This window comes from Arachis ipaensis, chromosome B9 (assembly GCF_059453495.1).
Source record: "Arachis ipaensis isolate K30076 ecotype BB chromosome B9, ASM5945349v1, whole genome shotgun sequence".
Lineage (NCBI taxonomy): Eukaryota > Viridiplantae > Streptophyta > Magnoliopsida > Fabales > Fabaceae > Arachis > Arachis ipaensis.
The window spans coordinates 43300098-43309674 of record NC_142444.1 but is presented as its reverse complement, the minus strand read 5'-3'; the positions used below and the strand labels follow the sequence as shown (position 1 = coordinate 43309674).

Below are 9577 nucleotides of genomic sequence, written 5' to 3'. Positions count from 1 at the left end.
TAAGCAACTAAGATATATACAAGTAACAAAGCAAAGAAAAATGCCATGAAATGATAAACAAATATTCACAAAATACCTAATAACTAGGAACTAGAAATTAATGCAAAGTGTTGAGAAAGAGAAATGTATGCCCCGAAAATTGCGGATCCTCCCCCACACTTAAACGTTGCATGGTCCTCCATGCATGCACTCAATTCGGGGGTGAAGATATGTGAGGGTCCACCTTCAGCTGGTGGGCACCGGGGCTCTGGGTTGCTGTATAAACACATAAACAACAATTGAGAAAGAAGTCATAAAAGTGTGGTATGAGAAAAAGCAATGTGGGTATTCTAAATGCGCACGGTTTAGAACACAACACATTGGTCAGTTAAAAATAGAAACCACATAATCAAAAGAAATAGCATATTCCTCAATCAAGTGGCCCAGGTTACAAGTAAAGATAAACAAGAGATAGGACACAAACAAACCTAGATAGCCACAACTAAAGTGAATTGAATATATAAGATATTGGTTATTGAAGTTGTGCAAGTGAAAGCGCAAGGAGAATGTAAAATGGCACAATCAACAATAACCAATTCATTGATGAAAAGAAAACTACTTATTCATTCTCAAACATGATGCAATAGTCACATAATAAAGGTACTGGTTGCAAAAAGTGACAAGCTAGATAAGAATCAAGTTAAGTCACTCAAACAAATGCAAAGCTGATGAGCGGATAATTTATACCCTTTTTGGCATTGTTTTTACTTAGTTTTTAGTATATTTTAATTACTTTTTATTATATTTTTATTAGTTTTTATTCAAAAATCACATTTCTGGACTTTACTATGAGTTTGTGTATTTTTTTGTGATTTCAGGTGTTTTCTGGCTGAAATTGAGGGACCTGAGCAAAAATCTAATTCAGAGGCTGAAAAAGGACTTCTGATGTTGTTGGATTCTGACCTCCCTGCACTCGAAGTGGATTTTCTGGAGCAATAGAAGCCCAATTGGCGCGCTCTCAATTGCTTTGAAAAGTAGACATCCTGGGCTTTCCAGCAATATATAATAGTCCATACTTTGTCTGAGATTTGATGGCCCAAACAGGCGTTCAAAGTTAGCCTAAAACATCTTGGCGTAAAACGCCCAAACTGGCACCAAAGCTAGCGTTTAACTCCAGGAATAGCCTATGCACGAAAAAGCCTCAATGCTCAGCCTAAGCACACACCAAGTGGGCCCTGGAAGTGGATTTCTGCACTATCTGCACTTAGTTACTCATTTTTTGTAAACCCTAGTTACTAGTTTAGTATAAAAACTACTTTTAGAGATTTATTTTATGTCTTTTAGACCAGTTTTATCTCTCTAGACATTTAGTCCTTAGACTTTTGCCATTGTACACATTTGGAGGCTGGCCTCACGGCCATGCCTAGACCTTTCACTTATGTATTTTTTACAGTGGAGTTTCTACACCTCAAAGATTAAGGTGTGGAGCTCTGCTGTTTTTCATGAATTAATACAAGTACTATTGTTTTTCTATTCAATTCACGCCTACTTCTTCTCTAAGATATTCACTCGCACTTCAACCAGATGAATGTGATGACCTGTGACACTCATCATCATTCTCACTTATGAACGCGTGCCTGACAACCACTTCCGTTCTATCTGCAATAGCTTGAGTGTGTATCTCTTGGCCTCCTGGTTCACGACGCATGGTTGCCTCTCCTGACAACAGAGCATTCCATTCCGTGAGATCAGAGTCATCGGGGTATAGGCTAGAACCAATGGCAGCATTCCTGAGATCCGGAAAGTCTAAACCTTGTCTGTGGTATTCCGAGTAGGATCTGGGAAGGGATGACTGTGACGAGCTTCAAACCTGCGAATGTGGGGCACAAGTGATAGTGTGCAAAAGGACAATGGTCCTATTCCGACGCTAGCGGGAACCGACAGATGATTAGCCGTGCGGTGACAGCGCATATGGATTTGTTTTCATCCGAGAGGATCATACAGCTTGCCATGGAAGGAGGTAACACATGGTTGGAAGAAGACAATAGGAAAGCAGAGGTTCAAAAGCAACAAAGCATCTCCAAACGCTTATCTGAAATTCCCACCAATGAATTACATAAGTAACTTTATCTTATTTTATATTTTATTTATATTTTAATTATCAAAACCACATAACCATTTGAATCTGCCTGACTGAGATTTACAAGGATGACCATAGCTTGCTTCAAGCCGACAATCTCCGTGGGATCGACCCTTATTCACGTAAGGTATTACTTGGATGACCCAGTGCACTTGCTGGTTAGTTGTGCGGAGTTGTGAAAAAGAGTTGAGATTAAGATTGTGCGTACCAAGTTTCTGGCGCCATTGTTAGAGATCACAATTTCGTGCACCAAGTTTTTGGCGCCGTTGCCGGGGATTGTTCGAGTTTAGACAACTGACGGTTCATCTTGTTGCTCAGATTAGGTAATTTTATTTTATTTTTAAGCTTTTTTTTTCGAAAAATAAAAAAAAAATTTATATTTGTTCTTCAGAATTTTTAAGAATGAATTCTATAGTTTCAGATGATGTGTTGAAGCCTGGTTGGCTGTTAAGCCATGTCTAATTTTTTTTGGACTGAGGCTTCCACTTATCATTGCAAGAGCCTTTGGATTCCCATCTAATTGGCTGTTGTATGTCTGATTTGTATGCTAAAGCTTGGCTAGCCATTTGGCCATGTCTAATCATTTGGACCGAAGCTTTCACATAAAGCTTGGCTGGCTATTTAGCCATGTCTAAATTTTTGGACCAAAGTTTTAGACTAACATTGCATGATTCTTGGAATTCCTATTAAAAATTTTGAATTTATTTATTTTCTTTTTCCAAATTAATTTTCAAAAAATTAAAAAAAATTAATAAAATCATAAAAACAAAAAAATTTTCTGTTTCCTGTTTGAGTCTTGTATCAAGTTTTAAGTTTGGTGTCAATTGCATCTTTTTAATTCTCTTAAAATTTTTGAAAATTCATGCATGAGTTCTTCATTGATCTTCAAGTTGTTCTTGATGATTGTCTTTGTTTGATCTTTACATTTTCTTATTTTGCATCTTTTCTTGTTTTTCATAGCATTCTTGAATTATTAGTGTCTATAGATTAAAAATTGTTAAGTTTGGTGTCTTGCATGTTTTTCTTTTCTTAAAAATTTTCAAAAATAAGTTCTTGATGTTCATCGTGATCTTCAAAGTGTTCTTGGTGTTCATCTTGACATTCAAAGTGTTCTTGCATGCATTATTAGTTTTGATCTTAATTTCTTGTGTTTTGCATCATTTTTTATGTTTTTCTCTCTCCTCATAAAAATTCAAAAATAAAAAATATATCTTTCCCTTATTCTTCTCATAAATTTTGAAATTTTGAATTAATTTAGTCAAAAGTTTTAAAATTTGATTGTTTCTTATTAGTCAAGTCAAAATTTCAACTTCAAAATCCTATCTTTTTCAAATTTTTTTCAAAAATCAAATCTTTTTCATTTTTTTTCTCAATATTTTCGAAAATTCTAAAAATTTGATTTTCAAAATCTTTTTCTTATTTTTATTTCATATTTTCGAAATTAATGCTAACATTTAATGTTTTGATTCAAAAATCTCAAGTTGTTACTTGTCTATTAAGAAAGGATCAATCTTTGAATTCTAAAATCATATCTTTTAGTTTCTTGTTAGTCAAGTAATCAACTTTAATTTCAAAAATCAAATCTTTTTAATTTCCTTTTCAAATATTTTTCAAAAATAAATTTCAATCATATCTTTTTCAAAATTTAATTTCAAAATCTTTTTCTAACTTCTTATCTTTTTAAAATTGATTTTCAAATCTTTTTCAATTAACTACTTGACTTCTTGTTTGATTTTAAAAGTTTTCTATTTCAATCATATCTTTTTCAAAACCACCTAACTACTTTTCTCTCTCCAATTTTTGAAAATCACTAACCATTTTTTTAAAAATTCTTTTTAATTAACTAATTATTTTAAATTCTAATTTTATTTTCCTTCTTAAATTCGAATTCTAACTAATAATTAAAATAAAAACAAAAATATTTTTCTTTTATTTTGAATTAATTTTCGAATACTCTCTCTCGCTCATCTCTTTCTATTTGTTTATTTATTTACTAACACTTCTCTTCTTCTTATAATTCGAACCCTCTCCCTCTCTCTGTGTTTGAATTCTTCTTCATTCTATTTCTTCTATTCTTCTACTCACATAAAGGAATCTCTATACTGTGACATAGAGGATTTCTATTCTTTTCTGTTCTCTTCTTTTTCATATGAGCAGGAGCAAGGATAAGAACATTCTTGTTGAAGCTGATCCAGAACCTGAAAGGACTCTAAAGAGGAAGCTAAGAGAAGCTAAAGCACAACACTCTGGAGAGGACTTGATAGAATTTTTTGAAAAAGAAGAAGAGATGGCCGAACCCAACAACAATGGTGAAGATGCAAGGAAGATGCTTGGTGACTTTATTGCACCCTCTTCTGACTTCTGTGGAAGGAGCATCTCAATTCCTGCAATTGGAGCAAACAAATTTGAGCTTAAGCCTCAATTAGTTTCTCTGATGCAGCAGAATTGCAAGTTTCATGGACTTCCATTGGAAGATCCTCATCAGTTCTTAGCTGAATTCTTGCAAATCTGTGACACTGTTAAGACCAATGGGGTTAATCCTGAGGTCTAAAGACTTATGTTTTTCCCTTTTGCTGTAAGAGACAGAGCTAGGACATGGTTGGACTCACAACCTAAAGATAGCCTGAACTCTTGGGAAATGTTGGTCAATGCTTTCTTGGCCAAATTCTTTTCACCTCAGAAGTTGAGCAAACTTAGAGTGAAAGTACAAACCTTCAGACAGAAGGAAGGTGAATCCCTCGATGAAGCTTGGGAAAGATACAAGTAATTGATTAGAAGGTGTCATTCTGACATGTTTTCAGAATGGAGCATCATATGTATATTCTATGATGGTCTGTCTGAATTGTCCAAGATGTCATTGGACCACTCTGCTGGAGGATCTCTTCATCTGAAGAAGACGCCTGCAGAAGCCCAGGGACTCATTGAAATGGTTGTAAATAACCAGTTCATGTACACTTCTGAAAGGAATCCTGTAAATAATGGGACAACTCAGAAGAAAGGAGTTCTTGAGATTGGTACTCTGAATGCCATATTGGCTCAGAACAAAATATTGACTCAGCAAGTCAATATAATTTTTCAGAGTCTAACTGAAATGCAAGCTGCATCAGGCAGTACTAAGGAGGCTTCTTCTGAAGAAAAAGCCTATGACCCTGAGAATCCTGCAATGGCAGAGGTGAATTACATGGGAGAATCCTATGGAAACACCTATAATCCTTCATGGAGGAATCATCCTAATCTCTCATGGAAGAATCAATAGAAGCCTAATCAAGGTTTCAAAAATAACAATGGTGGAAGAAACAGGTTTGGCAATAGCAAACCTTTTCCATCATCTTCTCAGCAACAGATAGAGAATTCTAAGCAGAGCCACTCTGACTTAGCAACTGTAGTCTCTGATCTATCTAAGACCACTCTCAGTTTCATGACTGAAGCAAGGTCCTCCATTAGAAATTTGGAGGCACAAGTGGGTCAGCTGAGTAAAAGAGTTACTGAACTCCCTCCTAGTACTCTCCCAAGCAATACAGAAGAGAATCCAAAAAGAGAGTGCAAGGCCATAAACACGTCCCACATGGCCAAACCTGTAGATGAGGGAAAGGCAGTGATTTCCAGTGAGGAAGACCTCAATGGACGTTCACTGGCCTCCAAGGAGTTCCCTAATGAGGAACCAAAGGAATCTGAGGCTCATATAGAGACCATAGAGATTCCACTGAACTTACTGTTGCCATTCATGAGCTCTGATGAGTATTCTTCCTCTGAAGAGGATGAAGACATTATCGAAGAGCAAGTTGCTCAATATCTAGGAGCAATCATGAAGCTGAATGCCAAGTTAATTGGTAGTGAGACTTGGGAGGATGAACCCCTATTGCTCATCAACAAACTGAATGATCTGGTTCAACTGAAATTACCTTAGAAGAAACAGGATCCTGGAAATTTCTTAATACCTTGTACCACAGGCACCATGACCTTTAAGAAGGCTCTGTGTGACCTTGGGTCAAGAATAAACCTCATGTCCCTCTCTGTAATGGAGAAACTAGGGATCTTTGTGGTGCAAGCTGCAAGAATCTCACTAGAGATGGCAGACAATTCAAGGAAATAGGCTTATGGACTTGTAGAGGATGTCTTAGTGAAGGTTGAAGGCTATTACATCCTTGCTGACTTCATAATCCTAGAGACTGGGAAGGATGAAGATGAATCCATCATCCTTGGAAGACCCTTCCTAGCCACAGCAAGAGTTATGATTGATGTGGATAGAGGAGAGTTAGTCCTTCAAGTGAATGAGGACTACCTTGTGTTTAAGGCTCAAGGATCTTCTTCTGTAACATGGAGAGGAAGCATGAAAAGCTTCTCTCAATACAGAGTCAAATAGAGTTCCGACACTCAACTTCTAAGTTTGGTGTTAGGAGGCCAACATCAAGCTCTGAGTCTCTGTGAAGCTCTCAATACGATTTCGTGCACCAAGTTTTTGGCGCCGTTGCCGGGGATTGTTCGAGTTTGGACAACTGACGGTTCATCTTGTTGCTCAGATTAGGTAATTTTATTTTAATTTTAAGCTTTTTTTTATTATTTTTATTTTTGAAAAATAATTTTCAAAAAAAAATAAATTATTCTATGACTTCAGAATTTTTAAGAATGAATTCTAGAGTTTCATGATGATCTGTTGAAGTCTAGCTGGCTGTGAAGCCATGTCTAATCTTTTGGACCGAGGTTTCAACTCATCATCACAAGAGCTTTTTGATTCTCATCAATTCAACTGTTGTATGCCTGATTTGTATGCTAAAGCTTGGCTGGCCATTGGCCATGTCTAGTGTTTTGGACCGAAGCTTTCACTGAAAGCTTGGCTGGCTAGTAAGCCATGTCTAATTCCTGGACTGAAGCTTTAGACTAACATTGCATGATTCCTGAAATTCTCATTAAAAATTTTGAAATCCTTATTTTTCTTTTTCCAAACAATTTTCGAAAAATACAAAAAAATTTAATAAAATCATAAAACCAAAAATAATTTTGTGTTTCTTGTTTGAGTCTAGTGTCAATTGTTAATTTTGGTGTCAATTGTATCTTTTTAATTTCCTAAAAATTTTTGAAAATTCATGCATGTGTCCTTCATAATCTTCAAGTTGTTCTTGATGATTTTCTTTGTTTGATCTTTGCATTTTCATATTTTGTGTCTTTTCTTGTTTTTCATATGCATTTTCAATTTGTTAGTGTCTAAACATTGAAAATTTCTAAGTTTGGTGTCTTGCATGTGAGTTTTTTCTTATAAATTTTCAAAAATATGTTCTTGATGTTCATCATGATCTTCAAACTGTTCTTGGTTTTCATCTTGACATTCAAAGTGTTCTTGCATGCATTGTGTGTTTTGATTCATAATTTTCATGTTTTGAGTCTTTTTGTTGTTTTTCTCTCTCTTCTTAAAAATTCAAAAATAAAAAAATATATTTCCTTTATTCTTCTCATAAATTTCAAAAATTTGAATTGATTTAGTTATAAAGTTTTAAAATAATTGTTTCTTATGAATCAAGTCAAATTTTCAATTTAAAAATTCTATCTTTTTCAAATCTTTTTCAAAAATCAAATCTTTTTCATCTTTTTCTTTCATATTTTCGAAAATTTCAAATTGATTTTCAGAAATCTTTTTCTTATTTTGTTTCATAATTTCAAAATATTTACTAACAATTAATGTGATTGATTCAAAAATTTTAAAGTTTGTTACTTGCCTATTAAGAAAGGTTCAATCTTTAAATTTTAGAATCATATCTTTTAGTTTCTTGTTAGTCAAGTAATCAACTTTAATTTCAAAATCAAATCTTTTTAATTTCCAATTCAAATCTTTTTCAAAATGATTTTCAATCATATCTTTTTCTATTTCAATCATATTTTTTTTCAAAAATCAATTTCAAAATCTTTTCTAACCTCACATCTTTTCAAAATTTGATTTTCAAATCTTTTTCAACTAACTACTTAACTTTTCAGTTGGATTTTCAAAATTCTTATCGTTTTCAAAACCACCTAACTACTTTTCTCTCACCAATTTTCGAAAATCACTAACTTCTTTTTCAAAAATTTCTTTTCATCAACTAATTGTTTTAATTTTTAATTTTAATTTTACTCCTTCTCTTAATTTTCAAACTCTAACTGCATTTTAAAATAAAAACAAAAATATTTTTTTCTTTTTAATTATTTTCGAATTTTTCCCCCTCTCATCTCTTTCTATTTATTTATTTATCTACTAACACCCCTCCTCCACTCAAAAATTTGAACCCACTCTTCTCCTCTGTGTTTGAATTCTTATCTTCTCCTTCTTCTATTCTTCTCTTCTTATACTCACAAAAGGGATCTCTATACTGTGACATAAAGGATTCCATATTTTCTTTTCTGTTCTCCTCTTTTTCATATGAGCAGGAACAAGGATAAGAATATTCTTGTTGAAGCTGACCCTGAACCCGAAAGGACTCTGAAGAGGAAGCTAATGGAAGCTAAGGCACAACTCTCTGGAGAGGACCTGACAGAAATCTTCGAAAAAGAAGGAGACATGGCCGAACCTAATAACAATAGTGGAGATGCAAGGAATATGCTTGGTGACTTTATTGTACCCTCTTCTAACTTCTATGGAAGAAGCATCTCAATTCCTGCAATTAGAGCAAACAACTTTGAGCTTAAGCCTCAATTAGTTTCTCTAATGCAGCATTGCAAGTTTCATGGACTTCCAATGGAAGATCCTCATCAGTTTTTAGCTGAATTCTTGCAAATCTGTGACATTGTCAAGACCAATAGAGTTGATCCCGAGGTCTACAGGCTTATGCTTTTCCCTTTTGCTATAAGAGACAGAGCTAGAACATGGTTGGATTCACAACCTAAGGATAGCCTGAACTCTTGGGATATGCTGGTCAGTGATTTCCTGGCCAAATTCTTTCCACCTCAAAAGATGAGCAAGCTTAGAGTAGAAATCCAAACCTTCAGACAGAAGGAAGGAGAATCCCTCTATGAAGCTTGGGAAAGATATAAGCAACTAATCAAAAGGTGTCCTACTGACATGCTTCCAGAATAGAGCATCATAAGTATATTCTATTATGTCTGTCTGAGTTGTCAAAAATGTCATTGGACCATTCTGCAAGAGGATCTCTTCACGTGAAAATCCCTGCAGAAGCTTAGGAACTCATTGAAATGGTTGCAAATAACCAGTTCATGTACACCTCTGAGAGGAATCCTGTGAACAATGGGACACCTCAGAAAAAGGGAGTTCTTGAAATTGATACTCTGAATGCCATATTGGCTCAGAATAAAATATTGACTCAGCAAGTCAATATGATTTCTCAAAGTCTGAATGGACTACAAGCTGCATCCAACAGTACTAAGGAAGCATCTTCTGAATAAGAAGCTTATGATCCTGAGAACCCTGCAATGGCAGAGGTGAATTACATGGGAGGACCCTATGGAAACACCTATAATCCTTCATGGAGAAAT

General features: G+C 34.7%; 1 non-coding gene across 1 annotated transcript; it reads right to left on the bottom strand.

The window, feature by feature from the left end:
• Window positions 1-9044: 9044 nt before the first annotated feature.
• LOC148544470 (small nucleolar RNA R71) lies at window positions 9045-9152 on the bottom strand. The gene has a single exon (XR_015901263.1). It is a non-coding gene; the product is annotated as a small nucleolar RNA R71 (small nucleolar RNA).
• Window positions 9153-9577: the final 425 nt, after the last annotated feature.